The following is an 18,494-nucleotide window of genomic DNA, read 5'->3' as shown; positions in this document are numbered from 1 at the left end:
GCTTGAGGGGCGCAGTCAGCTCCGATGTCTTGAAATGCCATGGGGGGCAGATGAGGCTACCCATGGCCAATAACTCCGACAGTAGTCCCCAAAGCTGGTGGGTCGCCGCGGCTGACAAAGCGGGGTGCCCCGGCAGCTTGCTACTCCAAGAAGTCCTGGTTGGCTATCTTGTCCGTCCTTTGGAACGCTGATTGCCAGGAGTCGGCCCTGGCCAAGCAAGCCGACTAGTGAAATTTGAACCGTCGCGGCGGGAGCCATGCGGCGCGCTAGCTAGGCGCCTAAGCTTGCCATCCACCGCACGCGTGCCACACGGCATCAGCTGGCCGGGCCGGCCAGCCAGCCCATGCTCGATGGGACGTTGTTGCAGGATGGGCCCGCCACTACCGGGCCAAGGCACACGCGCGGATCCATTGCGGTTGAGGCGGGCGGTTGGGATCCCACGTGTCGTTACTGCACGGTAAGTGCGGGGTCGTGGGGTCGTGGGTGCAGTTAATCCCACGATCCCACGCCCCGCCCCCTCGTCTTCGCAGCCAGGGGCTATAAGTAGGGGAAGGAGGAGAGTGGCAGAAGCACGCGCGCCCTCCTCTCCCTCGTCTCTTCTTGCCCTTTCTTCTTCTTCTTCGCCGCCGCACTCCACGCTCCGCTGAAGTGCTGCCGCGGCTCGCCGTCGTCGAGCTTCTTCTTCCCGAGCCCTCTCTCCGCTCCACCGCAGGCATGCGCGCTCGTCACCGCCCTTCGCCTTTGTCGAGCTCGAGCCATCATGGAGCGCTCCGGCAACTGGGACGACTCCAACGTCCGCGAAGACCACCTCATGTTCCTCCGCAACACGCGGCGACTACCCGGCGCGGACCTCGTCAGGGTGCGCGTGTCGCCCACCAATGAGATCTTGCCGGCACCGGAGGAAGGCGAGTGCGTCATCTTCCGCTCGCACTTCCTCCGTGGCTTCGGCCTGCCGGCGAGCGACTTCCTCCACTCTATCTTGACCTTCTACCGACTCCAGCCGCACCACCTCACACCAAACATGATGGTGCTGCTGTCGGCTTTCGTCACCCTATGCAAGGGTTATCTTGGCGTCCTCCCCACCATCGAGCTCTGGGGGCCTTTTTCTACACCAAACTCGGCACTGCTGCCAAGGAGGAGGCGGCCCAGTGCTGAGCCTTCATTATGGTGTGGCGTCCGGGTCCTAGAAACGCCTTTCCAACCATCAAGTTGATATAGTCGGTGAAGTTGTGGCAGAAGTCGTACTTCTATGTGAAGAACGCCGACCCGGCGAACAACTTCATCAACCTGCTGCCTTATGTGGCAGGTCCGCCTGCTGTGCCCCGCATCAATAGGGGTTTCAAGCCGAAGCCGCTGTCGGATGACACCTTCAGCGCCATCACCCACCTTAAGGTGATGACGGAGTCGGAGGGCCTCAAGGCATCCGACTTGCTAGTCGCCTTCATGGTGCGCCGGATCCTCCCGCTTCAATGCCGGCCTCATATGACAAGCCAGATGAGCGGGCATCGCGACCCGTGCCGGATGTGCACCAAGGAGATTCCAACTACAGAGGTGACCCTCCTGGTGAATGAGATCGCGGACCTCAAGATCGAGGAGGTGGAGTGGCGGTTCGGCAAGCGGCCATACTCCCGCGCCAATCTGCCGCCTGTGGTAAGCTCTTGATTCTTTTCTCTCCCTCCTGCCAGGTTCTGTTTTGCTGACTGACTAGTTTGACTATGATGCAGATCCTCCCTTCTCAGCCGGAGGCCAACATCAACTACCAGCCGGACCGGGATGTGAGCGACGTGGCGGACCCTGACTTGGGGGCGACCGCCCTGGAGGACGGCGCCATAGGTATTGGCGGGGCAGGCGGCTTCGTAGGAGGAGGCGGTGTGGAGGACTGGCCAGATGATGATGATGATGATGAGGAGGAGGTGCCGCGCCGTCCGCCGCCTTTCGACAAAGCGGGCCCAAGCTCCTCAGCCGCACCGATTGCACCAGGCGGTGGGCCCAAACGCCGAGGCGCGCTGCTATTCGGCAGCCACCCCAAGAAACCCAAACATTTGACCGCTGCAACCAAGAACACGGCTGCTGCGACTATGCGGGGTGAGGCCGCAGGGAAGGCGGCCAAGTTCCAGAAAGCCCCCAAGCAGCTTCCGATGGTGTCGGCGTAAGCTCTTAACCTTCCTTGTGTCTTCTTTTATTCTTTTATCTTTTCGATTCCTTCTGAATCTCCCTTTTACCTTTTCTTTGTGCAGGGCCCCGCTCTCTCTTGAACGGTCAACCTTAGCCTCCGTCATCAGGGCAACGGAGGGCTCCACCAATACCCGCCGTATAGACCCGGCCGCCGATCTCCGGGAGGCGCAGGAAAGGAACGCACGGGAGGTGCGGGAGGAGAAAGAAGCCGCAGCCAAGAAGGCGGAGGACGACAAGGTGGCCACAGCCAAGGCGGCACAAGCGGACGCAGACACCATGGCAAAGGCCCAAGCCGATGCCGCAGCGAGGAAGCGGGCAGAGGATGCCGCGTGTCGTCAGACCCCGCAGCTCATCATCCCCCTGCACTCTGCACCGCCAGCACCAGAGATCCTGGCGCCAGCTGGAGGAACCGGCGACGAGCAGCCGGTCATGGAGAGGGATGGCAGGGATGCCGTCCTGTCAGAGATAGAAGCACCTCTGCAACCGCCGACCGCAGATGTGCAGGGAATCCAGCCGGCAGCCCCAATGGTGCCGCCAGTCGGAGGCGAGCTAGTGGCGGGGGTCGGCTCCCACGACCCGCACTCCAGTGCGCTGCCGTGTGGAAAAAGCGGCATCGGCACCAAGGGCGATGGAGATTGGGAGCGCCAGCTCATCGGCTCCTGAGGCCGAAGCCACTAGTGCTGCACCGACAGAGTGGGTGCACGGAGACGGGACGAGCGCCTTGATCAAGGCGGCGCAGGAGGTCCAAGACGATTTTAGAGCCGAAGCCGCTGCCCTTTCGCAATGTATGAAGGCGTTTGTAAAGACGTGGGCCGCCGTTCGGGTACTTGACTTGCTTCTTGTTTATGTTTCCTGTAATCTTTGATGGGGGCACGCCAGCGCACCCACTGGGTGTAGTCCCTGAGTTCTGGGCCGGCTGCTGAGCAAGCGGCCTGGAACTTCATAGTGGGTCCTGAGCTTCGGACTTACTTCTCTTTCTGTTGCCTTGTTGCAAGACTACCACAACATCCGCGCGGCCAGCTACAATGCCCATGTCCGGGAGCTGGACCGACGGACCACCGACTTGGCGGAAAGCCGAAGTAATCACTCCATCTTCTTCTCTCTGCAGGGGTGCATTAGCGACACCCGCGGGCTGTAGTCCCCAAGATGCGGGTCGACTGCTGAGCAGTCTGGCCGGATCTCCCCGCAAGTACTTCTCTTTTTTCTTGATTGTTGATATCGTTCCTGTCTTGTTTTTTCAGAAACCAACGCTGCCTTGCAGCAGCAACTGGGTGAAGCCAACACCGCGTCACGCACCAAGGAGGACGAGTGCAACAGGGCGGCCCAAGAGCGTGATCGCCTGGTCAAGGAATTAGCTGACCAGGCAAAACTTCACAAGGCGGCCCTGAAGCAGGCGGAGGACAACGAGGCCCGTCTCCTGGCCTAGTTCGAGGGGTTGGGCCGAGACGGAGGCGGCGCTGACCGCTGGTTATGGCCAGATGGAGGACATAGTTAATGGTGAGCTTTCTTCTCCTCTCTCAGCTGCAGGCTGTCGAGCGAGCCGGCTTCTAGCTTCTGACTCCAGACTTATTGTTTTGCTTGTGCAGACTTCTTCCTCGGCCATTCTGTCGCCGCCAACCAGGCTATTGAGGCTCGCCGTGAGGAACGACGGGCGGGAGGTGCAGAGATTGCTACTGACGCCCCTCGGACCCTTCACGAGCAGCTGCTTAGCATTCAAGCTCGTCTCCAGCCAGCCCACCAGATGCTCCGCCGGCTGCAGTTTGCTGGGGCTCAGGCGATCGTCGCCCACTGGTCAGATAGGCAAGCCCCAGGCACCCTTAGTCAGACCGCCGATAGGTTGCAAGTGGCCGCTAGCCGTCTTGAGGCGTGGAAGGGCTCCGTGGCCCAAGCGGGAGTGCGGCGGGCCTTGGAGTTCGTCAAGGTGTGGTATCGTTGGCTAGATCTAGCCCAGTTGGCCACATTTCAGCAGGAAGTCGGTGCCGAGCTGGTGGCGGTGGAGCGTGCCCTCACTATACGCGCATCAGCGATCGCCGAGTACACCAACACTAGTGACTTCGTCCCTGAGTTGAACGAGAACGGCGCCGAAGCGCCACCAGAATGGTTCGGACTGAACCCGGATGATAGAGAAGACTCGGCGGAGGAAATCGCCTCCAGCAATGATGGGGAAGACGAGGAAGACGAGGATGATGAATACAGCACGCCGGAGGTCGGAGCGGGCGGCCAGCCTCAAATCGACCGCGCCTCCAGCACCGAGCCGCGTGCAAGCATGTCGACTGCTGCTGAAGGCGACCAAACTGAGACTCGCCAGCCGGCCACTCCACCAGCCGACGCCCCCGACTCCACCAACCTGCCGGACTTGCCTGCTGCTCCTTTGGCTTAGGCCGCCAATTTATCATAGCTTTCCCTACTTAATAGTCTTCTCAACAATTTTTTGTTAATTTTGCACAATTCAACCCGTGGGGTGTATTCAAACTATGTTGAATGTTGGCCGAGGGCCTTTTGGTATGTAAATTATTTTCTGCACACGCTGTGCTTTGGCTGAGTTCTGACTTTTCATGCTTTTCTGTTCCTTGGTTTTTTCCTTTGCCGCCCTCCCTTGGTACCTACTTGCCAGCCGGACAGCCGCTCTGCGGACTGCAGCCTGGTCAAGTACTTCACCATTGTGGGAGGACAAGTACTTTGACCAATTGGAACATCGCAAGCTAAGTAAGAAGCTGGCCGACCGGCTGCTCAGCGGCCAGTCGGCTAGGCGAAGGGTCGGCTTGTCCTATGTCGATGTTTTGGTCCTTAGCCATTTTTCATGTGAGCATCGTTTCTTGCCTTTAACTCTTGCCAAGTGAACAGCCGCTCTGCGAGCTGTGCCTTGTGGTAAGAGAGGGCGTAGGTGCTAGCACATTACTTGTCCGACTACAGGAAACACCGACATAGTACAAGGCGGCAAGCCCCCGGGCCGACTGGTCGAACCCGGTTTCAGGCGGAGGAATGGAATAACACATTTGTAGGCATAATACTTATTGTATAGATAAAAGAGGAGTAGCCCCCGAGTGCTCCTCGAGGGACCCGAAGTCTTCATACTTAATACAAAAGGTAGCGTGATACATACTGCATCAACTGTAAAACCTTCGAAGGAGATTTGCATTCCATGGGCACTCTGTTTCCTTGCCAGAGTTGTCCCTCTTGCGTGCCCTGGGCTTCTGAGCATCGATAAGGTAGTAGGAGTCATTGCCCAAGGCTTTGCTGGTGATGAAAGGCCCTCCCCAAGGGGCCGAAAGCTTGTGTTGGCCGGTTGTTCACAGGATCAGCTGGAGCACAAGGTCTCCCACTTGGAAGGATCTTCGCTTGGCCTTCCGACGGTGGTAGCAGCATAGACTATGCTGGTAAATGGCGCACCGACTGAGTGCCAACAGTCGGCCCTCTTCCAGCAGATCCACGCCGTCTTCTCGTGCTTCCTTTGCCTCCGCCTCGGTGTACATGGTGACGCGAGGTGAGTCGAACTCAATGTCAGTTAGAATGACCGCCTCAGCACCATACACGAGGAAGAAGGGTGTGAAGCCGGTTGATTTGTTCAGAGTGGTGCGCAAACTCTAGAGGACGGCCGACAGCTCGTCGATCCAGCAGCCGGCCGAACGCTCCAAAGGCTCGACCAGTCAGGGCTTGATCCCGGACAACATGAGGCCGTTTGCTTGCTCGACCTGACCGTTTGACTGTGGGTGGGCAATGGACGCTAAATCCAGTCGGATGCCCTATGTCGCACAGAAACGGGCCAAGGCGCCCTTGGCAAAATTTGTGCGATTGTCGATGATGATGCTGTGAGGTACGCCGTCCCTCGTGGTGATGTCTGCGATGAAAGTCACATCAGTCGGACCATTCAACTTCTTGATTGGCTTCTCTTCTATCCACTTGGTGAATTTGTCCATGGCAACAAGAAGATGAGTCATGCCGCCACGTGTTGTCCTGAATGGTCCCACCATGTCCAGTCCCCAGATGGCAAAAGGCCAAGCAAGGGGAATGGTCTTGAGTGCAGAAGCCGGCAAATGCTGCTTGGAACTACATTTCTGGCATCCCTTACATTTCTTGACCAAGTCTTTGGCATCTTCTAGAGCAGTCGGCCAGAAGAAGCCCTGGCGAAAGGCTTTGGCAACAATTGATCTTGAGGCCGCGTGGTGGCCATGTTGGGGAACGTAGTAATTTCAAAATTTTCCTACGCACACGCAAGATCATGGTGATGCATAGCAACGAGAGGGGAGAGTGTGTCCACGTACCCTCGTAGACCAAAAGCGGAAGCGGAAGCACAACGCGGTTGATATAGTCGTACGTCTTCATGATCCGACCGATCAAGTACCGAACGCACGGCACCTTCGAGTTCTGCACACATTCAACTCGATGACGTCCCTCAAACTCTGATCCAGCCGAGTGATGAGGGAGAGTTTCGTCAGCACGACAGCGTGGTGACAATGATGATGTTCTACCGACGCAGGGCTTCGCCTAAGCACCGCTACGATATGATCGAGGTGGATTATGGTGGAGGGGGGCATCGCACACGGCTAAGAGATCAAGAGATCAATTGTTGTCTATGGGGTGCCTCCCTCCTCCGTATATAAAGGGGGGAGGAGGAGAGGGCCGGCCAAGGGGGTGGCGCGCCTTAGGAGGGGGAAACCTACTCCAAGTAGGTTTGCCCCTCCCCTTCCTAATCCAAGGAGGGGGGAGGAAGGAGTGGGAGAGGGGAAAGGCAAGGGGGGCGCCACCCCCCTATCCTTGTCCTATTCGGACTCAAGGGGAGGGGGCGCGCCTCTTGCCCTGGCCGGCCCCTCTCTCTCTCCACTAAGGCCCAATAAGGCCCATTAGCTCCGGGGGGGTCCGGTAACCCCCGGTACTCCGATAAATGTCTGAAACCTTCCAGAACCTTTCCGGTGTCCAAACATAGTCGTCCAATATATCGATCTTTATGTCTCGACCATTTCAAGACTCCTCGTCATGTCCATGATCACATCCAGGACACCGAACTACCTTCGGTACATCAAAACATATAAACTCATAATATAACCATCATCTAACTTTAAGCGTGCGGACCCTACGGGTTCGAGAACTATGTAGACATGACCGAGAAACGTCTCCGGTCAATAACCAATAGCGGAACCTGGATGCTCATATTGGCTCCTACATATTCTACGAAGATCTTTATCGGTCAAACCGCATAACAACATACATTGTTCCCTTTGTCATCTATATGTTACTTGCCCGAGATTCGATCGTCGGTATCTCAATACCTAGTTTAATCTCGTTATAGGCAAGTCTCTTTACACTTTCTGTAATACATCATCCCGCAACTAACTCATTAGTTGCATTGCTTGCATGGCTTATAGTGATGTGCATTACTGAGTGGGCCCAGAGATACCTTTCTGACAATCAGAGTGACAAATCCTAATCTCGAAATATGCCAACCCAACAACTACCTTTGGAGACACCTGTAGAGCACCTTTATAATCACCCAGTTACGTTGTGACATTTGGTAGCACACAAAGTGTTCCTCCGGTAAACGGGAGTTGCATAATCTCATAGTCATAGGAACATGTATAAGTCATGAAGAAAGCAATAGAAACAAACTAAACAATCAAGTGCTAAGCTAACAGAATGGGTCAAGTCAATCACATCATTCTCCTAATGATGTGACCCCGTTAATCAAATGACAACTCTTTGTCTATGGTCAGGAAACATAACCATCCTTGATCAACGAGCTGGTCAAGTAGAGGCATACTAGTGACATTCTGTTCGTCTATGTATTCACACATGTATCATGTTTCTGGTTAATACAATTCTAGCATGAATAATAAACATTTATCATGATATAAGGAAATAAATAATAACTTTATTATTACCTCTAGGGCATATTTCCTTCAGTCTCCCACTTGCACTAGAGTCAATATTCTAGATTACACAGTAATGATTCTAACACCCATGGAGCCTTGGTGTTGATCATGTTTTGCTCATGGAAGAGGCTTAGTCAACACGTCTGCAACATTCAGATCCGTATGTATCTTGCAAATCTCTATGTCTCCCACCTGGACTTGATCCCGGATGGAGTTGAAGCGTCTCTTGATGTGCTTGGTTCTCTTGTGAAATCTGGATTCCTTTGCCAAAGCAATTGCACCAGTATTGTCACAAAAGATTTTCATTGGACCCGATGCACTAGGTATGACACCTAGATTGGATATGAACTCCTTCATCCAGACTCCTTCATTTGCTACTTGCGAAGCAGCTATGTACTCCGCTTCACATGTAGATCCTGCTATGACGCTTTGTTTAGAACTGCACCAACTGACAGCCCCACTGTTTAATAAAAACACGTATCCGATTTGCGATTTAGAATCGTCTGGATCAGTGTCAAAGCTTGCATCGACGTAACCATTTATGACAAGATCTTTGTCACCTCCATAAACGAGAAACATATCCTTCGTCCTTTTCAGGTATTTTAGGATGTTCTTGACCGCTGTCTAGTGATCCACTCCTGGATTACTTTTGTACCTCCCTGCTAAACTAATAGCAAGGCACACATCAGGTCTGGTACACAACATTGCATACATGATAGAGCCTATGGCTGAAGCATTGGGAACATCTTTCATTTTCTCTCTATCTTCTGCAGTGGTCGGGCATTGAGTCTTACTCAACTTCACACCTTGTAACACAGGCAAGAACCCTTTCTTTGCTTGATCCATTTTGAACTTCTTCAAAACTTTGTCAAGGTATGTGCTTTGTGAAAGTCCAATTAAGAGTCTCGATCTATCTCTATAGATCTTGATGCCCAATATATAAGCAGCTTCACCAAGGTCTTTCATTGAAAAACTTTTATTCAAATATCCTTTTATGCTATCCAGAAATTCTATATCATTTCCAATCAACAATATGTCATCCACATATAAAATTAGAAATGCTACAGAGCTCCCACTCACTTTCTTGTAAATATAGGCTTCTCCAAAAGTCTGTATAAAACCATATGCTTTCATCACAATATCAAAATGTTTATTCCAACTCCGAGAGTCTTGCACCAGTCCATAAATGGATAGCTGGAGCTTGCACACTTTGTTAGCTCCCTTTGGATCGACAAAACCTTCCGGTTGCATCATATACAACTCTTCTTCCAGAAATCCATTCAGGAATGTAGTTTTGACATCCATTTGCCAAATTTCATAATCATAAAATGCGGCAATTGCTAACATGATTCAGACTGACTTTAGCATCGCTAGGGGTGAGAAGGTCTCATCGTAGTCAATCCCTTGAACTTGTCAAAAACCTTTTGCAACAAGTCGAGCTTTATAGACAATGATTACCATCAGCGTCAGTCTTCTTCTTGAAGATCCATTTATTATTTATGGCTTGCCGATCAATGGGCAAGTCAACCAAAGTCCACACTTTGTTCTCATACATGGATCCCATCTCAGATTTCATGGCTTCAAGCCATTTTGCGGAATCTAGGCTCACCATCGCTTCTTCATAGTTCGTAGGTTCGTCATGGTCTAGCAATATAACCTCCAGAATAGGATTACCGTACCACTCTGGTGTAGATCTCACTCTGGTTGACCTACGAGGTTCAGTAACAACTTGATCTAAAGTTTCATGATCAACATCATTAACTTCCTCACTAATTGGTGTAGGTGTCACATGACCCGGTTTCTATGATGAACTACTTTCCAATAAGGGAGCAGGTACAGTTACCTCATCAAGTTCTACTTTCCTCCCACTCACTTCTTTCGAGAGAAACTCCTTCTCTAGAAATATTCAAAATTTAGCAACAAAAGTCTTGCCTTCGGATCTATGATAGAAGGTGTACCCAACAGTCTCTTTTGGGTATCCTATGAAGACACATTTCTCTGATTTGGGTTCGAGCTTATCAGGTTGAAGCTTTTTCACATAAGCATCGCAGCCCCAAACTTTAAGAAATGACAAATTTGGTTTCTTGCCAAACCATAGTTTATAAGGCGTCATCTCAACGGATTTTGATGGTGCCCTATTTAACGTGAATGTAACTGTCTCTAGAGCATAACCCCAAAATGATAGCAGTAAATCAGTAAGAGACATCATAGATCGCACCATATCTAGTAAAGTATGATTATGATGTTCGGACACACCATTACACTGTGGTGTTCCGGGTGGCGTGAGTTGCGAAACTATTCCGAATTGTTTCAAATGAAGACCAAACTCATAACTCAATATTCTCCTCCACGATCAGATCGTAGAAACTTTATTTTCTTGTTACGATGATTTTCAACTTCACTCTGAAATTCTTTGAACTTTTCAAATGTTTCTGACTTATGTTTCATTAAGTAGATATACCCATATTTGCTTAAATCATCTGTGAAGGTGAGAAAATAACGATACCCGCCGCGAGCCTCAATATTCATCAGACCACACACATCTGTATGTATGATTTCCAACAAATCTGTTGCTCGCTCCATAGTTCCAGAGAATGGTGTTTTAGTCATCTTGCCCATGAGGCACGGTTCGCAAGTACCAAGTGATTCATAATCAAGTGGTTCCAAAAGTCCATCAGTATGGAGTTTCTTCATGCGCTTTATACCGATATGACCTAAACGGTGGTGCCACAAATAAGTTGCACTATCATTATCAACTCTGCATATTTTGGCTTCAATATTATGAATATGTGTATCACTACTATCGAGATTCAATAGAAATAGACCGCTCTTCAAGGGTGCATGACCATAAAAGATATTACTCATATAAATAGAACAACCATTATTCTCTGATTTAAATGAATAACCGTCTCGCATCAAACAAGATCCACATATAATGTTCATCCTCAACGCTGGCAGCAAATAACAATTATTCAGGTCTAAAAATAATCCCGAAGGTGGATGTAGAGGTAGCGTGCCGACTGCGATCACATCGACTTTGGAACCATTTCCCACGCGCTTCGTCACCTCGTCCTTAGCCAATCTTCGCTTAATTCGTAGCCCCTGTTTCGAGTTGCAAATATTAGCAACAGAACCAGTATTAAATACCCAGGTGCTACTGCGAGCATTAGTAAGGTACACATCAATAACATGTATATCACATATACCTTTGTTTACCTTGCCATCCTTCTTATCCGCCAAATACTTGGTGCAGTTCCGCTTCCAGTGACCAGTCTGCTTGTAATAGAAGCACTCAGTCTCAGGCTTAGGTCCAGACTTGGGTTTCTTCTCTTGAGCAGCAACTTGTGTTCTTCTTGAATTTCCCCTTCTTCTTCCTTTGCCCTTTTTCTTGAAACTAGTGGTCTTATTGACCATCAACACTTGATGCTCCTTCTTGATTTCTACCTCCGCAGCCTTTAGCATCGTGAAGAGCTCGTGAATTGTCTTATTCATCCCTTGCATATTATAGTTCATCACGAAGCTTTTGTAGCTTGGTGGCAGTGATTGAAGAACTCTGTCAATGACACTATCGACATGAAGATTAACTCCTAGTTGAGTCAAGTGATTATGATACCCAGACATTTTGAGTATATGTTCACTGACAGAACTATTCTCCTCCATCTTGCAGCTATAGAACTTATTGGAGACTTCATATCTCTCAATCCGGGCATTTGCTTGAAATATTAACTTCAATTCCTGGAACATCTCATATGCTCCATGACATTGAAAACGTCGTTGAAGTCCCGGTTCTAAGCCGTAAAGAATGGCACACTGAACTATCGAGTAGTCATCGGCTTTACTCTGCCAAAAGTTCTTAACTTTGTCAGCAGCATCTGCAGCAGGTCTGGCACCCAGCGGTGCTTCCAGGACGTAATTCTTCTGTGCAGCAATGAGGATAATCCTCAAGTTACGGACCCAGTTCGTGTAATTGCTACCATCATCTTTCAACTTTGCTTTCTCAAGGAACGCATTAAAATTCAACGGAACAACAAGACGAGCCATCTATCTACAATCAACATAGACAAGCAAGAAACTATCAGGTACTAAGTTCATCATAAATTTAAGTTCTGTTAGTCATATTACTTAAGAACTCCCACTTAGATAGACATCCCTCTAATCCTCTAAGTGATCACGTGATCCAAATCAACTAAACCATGTCCGATCATCACATGAGATGGAGTAGTTTCAATGGTGAACATCACTATGTTGATCATATCTACTATATGATTCACGCTCGACCTTTCGGTCTCAGTGTTCCGAGGCCATATCTGTTATATGCCAGGCTTGTGAAGTTTAACCTGAGTATTCCGCGTGTGCAACTATTTTGCACCCGTTGTATTTGAACGTAGAGCCTATCACACCCGATCATCATGTGGTGTCTCAGCACGAAGAACTTTCGCAATGGTGCATACTCAGGGAGAACACTTATATCTTGATAATTTAGTGAGAGATCATCTTATAATGCTACCGTCAATCAAAGCAAGATAAGATGCATAAAAGATAAACATCACATGCAATCAATATAAGTGATATGATATGGCCATCATCTTGCTGTGCTTGTGATCTCCATCTCCGAAGCACCGTCATGATCACCATCATCACCGGCGCAACACCTTAATCTCCATTGTAGCATCGTTGTCGTCTCGCCAACTTATGCTTCTACGACTATCGCTACCGCTTAGTGATAAAGTAAAGCATTACAGGGCATTTGCATTGCATACAATAAAGCGACAACCATATGGCTCCTGCCAGTTGCCGATAACTCGGTTACAAAACATGACCATCTCATACAATAAAATATAGCATGCATCATGCCTTGACCATATCACATCACATCATGCCCTGCAAAAACAATTTAGACGTCCTCTACTTTGTTGTTGCAAGTTTTACGTGGCTGCTACGGGCTGAGCAAGAACCGTTCTTACCTACACATCAAAACCACAACTATAGTTCGTCAAGTTAGTACTGTTTTAACCTTCTCAAGGACCGGGCGTAGCCACACTCGGTTCAACTAAAGTTGGAGAAACTGACACCCGCCAGCCACCTGTGTGCAAAGCACGTCGGTAGAACCAGTCTCGCATAAGCGTACGCATAATGTCGGTCCAGGCCACTTCATCCAACAATACCGCCGAACCAAAGTATGACATGCTGGTAAGCAGTATGACTTATATCGCCCACAACTCACTTGTGTTCTACTCGTGCATATAACATCAACGCATAAAACCAGGCTCGGATGCCACTGTTGGGGAACGTAGTAATTTAAATTTTTTCCTACGCACACGCAAGATCATGGTGATGCATAGCAATGAGAGTGGAGAGTGTGTCCACGTACCCTCGTAGACCGAAAGCGGAAGCGTTAGCACAACGCGGTTGATGTAGTCGTACGTCTTCAAGATCCGACTGATCAAGTACTGAACGCACGGCACCTCCGAGTTCTGCACACGTTCAACTCAATGACGTCCCACGAACTCCGATCCAGCCAAGTGTTGAGGGAGAGTTTCGTCAGCACAACGGCGTGGTGACAATGATGATGTTCTACCGATGCAGGGCTTTGCCTAAGCACCTCTACGATATGATCGAGGTGGATTGTGGTGGAGGGGGGCACCGCACACGGCTAAGATATCAAGAGATAAATTGTTGTCTATGCGGTGCCTCCCTCCTCTGTATATAAAGAGGGGAGGAGGAGAGGGCCGGCCAAGGGGGTGGCGCCCTTAGGAGGGGGAAACCTACTCCAAGTAGGTTTGCCCCTCCCTTTCCTAATCCAAGAAGGAGGGGGAAGGAAGGAGTGGGAGAGGGGAAAGGCAAGGGGGCGCCGCCCCCCTTTCCTTGTCCTATTCGGACTCAAGGGGAGGGGGCGCGCCTCTTGCCCTGGCCGGCCCCTCTCTCTCCACTAAGGCCCAATAAGGCCCAGTAGTTCTGGGGGGGGGGGTCCGGTAACCCCCGGTACTCCGATAAATGTCCGAAACCTTTCCGGTGTCAAAACATAGTCGTCCAATATATCGATCTTTATGTCTCGACCATTTCGAGACTCATCGTCATGTATGTGATCACATCCGGGACTCCAAACTACCTTCGGTACATCAAAACATATAAGCTCAGAATATAACCATCATCTAACTTTAAGCGTGCGCACCCTACGGGTTCAGGAACTATGTAGACATGACCGAGACACATCTCCGGTCAATAACCAATAGCGGAACCTGGATGCTCATATTGGCTCCTACATATTCTACGAAGATCTTTATCGGTCAAACCGCATAACAACATACGTTGTTCCCTTTGTCATCGGTATGTTACTTGCCCGAGATTCGATCGTTGGTATCTCAATACCTAGTTCAATCTCATTACCGGCAAGTCTCTTTACTCATCTCGTAATACATCATCCCGCAACTAACTCATTAGTTGCATTGCTTGCAAGCCTTATAGTGATGTGCATTACCGAGTGGGCCCACAAATACCTTTCCGACAATTAGAGTGACAAATCCTAATCTCGAAATACGCCAACCCAACAAGTACCTTTGGAGGCACCTATAGAGCACCTTTATAATCACCCAGTTACGTTGTGATGTTTGGTAGCACACAAAGTGTTCCTCTGGTAAAAGGGAGTTGCGTAATCTCATAGCCATAGGAACATGTATAATTCATGAAGAAAGCAATAGCAACAAACTAAACGATCAAGTGCTAAGCTAATGGAATGGGTCAACTCAATCACATCATTCTCCTAATGATGTGACCCCGTTAATCAAATGACAACTCTTTGTCTATGGTCAGGAAACATAACCATCTTTGATCAACGAGCTAGTAAAGTAGAGGCATACTAGTGACATTCTGTTTGTCTATGTATTCACACATGTATCATGTTTCTGGTTAATACAATTCTAGCATGAATAATAAACATTTATCATGATATAAGGAAATAAATAATAACTTTATTATTGCCTCTAGGGCATATTTCCTTCAGGACACACTCGCCTTGGTGGATATCTTTGAGGATTGCCTGGCCCTTTTCTGGTTCTACGCACCGCTGGTATACACTAGTGACACTACGCCTCACGAGTTTCCTATTGATGATGTTGTATGTTGCTGCCCGACTTTGCACTTGTCGGGCCGAGATCTCATCGGTTGGCAGCTCCTTGTTCACCAGAAAGTTGAGGATGGGCTGAGCCCATGATGGTGCTGAGACTTCCTCCACTGTTAGTACTTGATATGTCTCCATTGTATCTACTTTTCCAAACACTTTTTCCCTTGTTTTGGACTCTAACTTGCATGATTTGAATGGAACTAACCCGGACTGACGTTGTTTTCAGCAGAATTGCCATGGTGTTATTTTTGTGCAGAAATAAAAGTTCTCGGAATGACCTGAAAATCAACAGAGAATTATTTTGGAATATATAAAAAATACTGGAAGGAAGATCCACGTCAGGGGGCCTCCACCTGTCCACGAGGGTGGGGGGCGCGCCCCCTGCCTCATGGCCCCCCTGGCGCTCCATCGACCTCAACGTGGACTCCATATATTCACTTTCGGGGAGAAAAAACCAAGGAGAAGGATTCATCGCATTTTACGATACGGAGCCGCCGCCAAGCCCTAAACTCTCTCGGGAGGGTTGATTTGGAGTCCGTTCGGGGCTCCGGAGAGGGGAAACCGTCGCCATCGTCATCATCAACCATGCTCCATCACCAATTTCATGATGCTCACCGCCGTGCGTCAGTAATTCCATCGTAGGCTTGCTGGACGGTGATGGGTTGGATGAGATTTATCATGTAACCGAGTTAGTTTTATTAGGGTTTGATCCCTAGTATCCACTATGTTCTGAGATTGATGTTGCTATGACTTTGCTATGCTTAATGTTTGTCACTAGGGCCCGAGTGCCATGATTTCAGATCTGAACCTATTATGTTTTCAGCAATATATGAGAGTTCTTGATCCTATCTTGCAAGTCTATAGTCACCTACTATGTGTTATGATCCGGCAACCCCGAAGTGACAATAATCGGGACCACTCCCGGTGATGACCGTAGTTTGAGGAGTCCATGTATTCACTATGTGTTAATGCTTTGTTCCGGTACTCTATTAAAAGGAGGCCTTAATATCCCTTAGTTTCCAATAGGACCACGCTGCCACGGGAGGGTAGGAAAAAAGATGTCATGCAAGTTCTTTTCCATAAGCATGTATGACTATATTCGGAATACATGCCTACATTACATTGATGAATTGGAGCTAGTTCTGTGTCACCCTAGGTTATGACTGTTACATGATGAACCGTATCCAGCATAATTCTCCATCACTGATCCATTGCCTACAAGTTTTTGCGTATATTGTTCTTCGCTTATTTACTTTTCCGTTGCTATTGTTATCATCATTATAAAACACCAAAAATATTACTTTTGCTACCGTTACCTTTTGCTATCATTACCACTAATATCATATTACTTTGCTACTAAACACTTTGCTGCAGATATTAAGTTTCTAGGTGTGGTTGAATTGACAGCTCGGCTGCTAATACTTGAGAATATTCTTTGGCTCCCCTTGTGTCAAATCAATAAATTTGGGCCGAATACTCTACCCTCGAAAACTGTTGCAATCCCCTATACTTGTGGGTTATCAAGACTATTTTCTGGCGCCGTTGCCGGGGAGCATAGCTCTATTCTTTGAGTCATTTGGGATTTATATCTGCTTATCATTATCAAGAACTTGGAAGATCCAAAAACCAAGATTTATCCCTCAACTACGAGGGGAGGTAAGGAACTTCCATCTAGCTCTGCACTTGATTCACCTTCTGTTTTGAGTAAACTTGCGACACCTAAACCTGCTTCTGCTATTAATTCTGATATGTCGCATGTTATTGATGATGCCACCTCTGCTATGCATGATACTTATGATGAAACTACTTCTATGCTTGATACTACTGTGCCACTTGGTGAATTTCTTGATGAACAACTTCCTAGGGCTATAGAGAATGAAATTATTGAAACTGATAATATTGATGAAAGTGATGATGAAGACTCTCCCCCTAGATATGAATTACCTGTTGTGCATGAGGGCTATGTTATGGATGAAGAAACTGCTAGAGATTTTCTTGATTGCAATGATAGGGGTGATCTTAAGAAATTATTAGCTAAGCTGAAACAAAAAACTCTGAATGCTAGAATGAAATATGATCCTACTTATGCTACTTCACCTATCTTTTTTACTGATAAGGATTATGATTTCTGTGTTGATCCTGAGATAATTACTTTAGTTGAATCTGATTCTTTCTATGGCCATGAATCTGAAACTTTTGTGGCACATATTACTAAATTAAATAATATAGCTACCCTGTTCACTAATGATGAGAAAACTCGCTACTATATGGTTTAATTATTTCCGTTCTCATTAAAGGGTGATGCTAAGATATGGTTTAATTCTCTTGATCCTGGTTGTGTGCATAGTCCCCAGGATATGATTTATTACTTCTCTGCTAAATATTTCCTTGCTCATAAGAAACAAGCTGCTTTAAGGGAAATATATAATTTTGCGGAAAACAAAGAAGAGAGTCTCCCACAAGCTTGGGGGAGGCTTCTCCAATTACTTAATGCTTTGCCTGATCATCCTCTTAAGAAAAATGAAATACTTGATATCTTTTATAATGGACTAACCAATGCTTCCAGAGACCACCTGGACTGTTGTGCTGGTTGTGTTTTCAGGGAAAGAACACCAGATGAAGCTGAAATTCTATTGAATAATATGTTGACTAATGAAAATAATTGGACACTTCCTGATCCAATTCCTGAACCAACTCCTTAGCCAACTCCGAAGAAAAGGGGTATTCTATTTCTCAGTCCTGAAGATATGCAAGAGGCAAATAAATCTATGAAAGAAAAAGGTATTAAAGCTGAAGATGTTAAGAATTTACCTCCTATTGAAGAAATACATTGTCTTAATTTAACGCCTGTTGAAGAAATACATGGTCTTGATAACCCAACACAGGTAGTAAAGGTAAATTCTCTCTATAGATATGATAAAGCTGAAATCCCATTTACTAAGTTTGCTAGCCCATGCTTGGATGAGTTTGATAACTTTATGGTTAAGCAAGAAAACTTCAATGCTTATTTTGGTAGGGAATTAAAACGCAATACTGATATGCTTGAACACTTGGGTGATTATATGGCTAATATTAAAGGTGAACTAAAACTTATTAGTAAACATGCTTCTATGGTTACCACTCAAGTAGAACAAGTACTTAAAGCTCAGAATGATTTGTTCAATGAATTGAATAGTAAGAAAAATGATATTGTTGTTAGAGTTATGACTAGAGGTGTAAAATGACTCGGAACCTTTGTATCCCGAGGGCTATCCTAAGAGAATTGAGCAAGATTCTCAGAGAACTAATATTGATGCACCTAGTCCTTCTAAACGGAAGAAAAGGAAAAATGA

General features: G+C 47.8%; 1 pseudogene; it reads left to right on the top strand.

Annotated features, from left to right (window-relative positions):
* Window positions 1-5,685: 5,685 nt before the first annotated feature.
* Window positions 5,686-18,199, top strand: LOC147979033 (uncharacterized; annotated as a pseudogene).
* The last annotated feature ends 295 nt before the right edge of the window (window positions 18,200-18,494 follow it).

This window comes from Triticum urartu, chromosome 3A, assembly GCF_056163025.1.
Source record: "Triticum urartu cultivar PI428250 chromosome 3A, HENAU_Tu73, whole genome shotgun sequence".
Lineage (NCBI taxonomy): Eukaryota > Viridiplantae > Streptophyta > Magnoliopsida > Poales > Poaceae > Triticum > Triticum urartu.
This window is presented reverse-complemented; position numbering and strand designations above follow the sequence as displayed.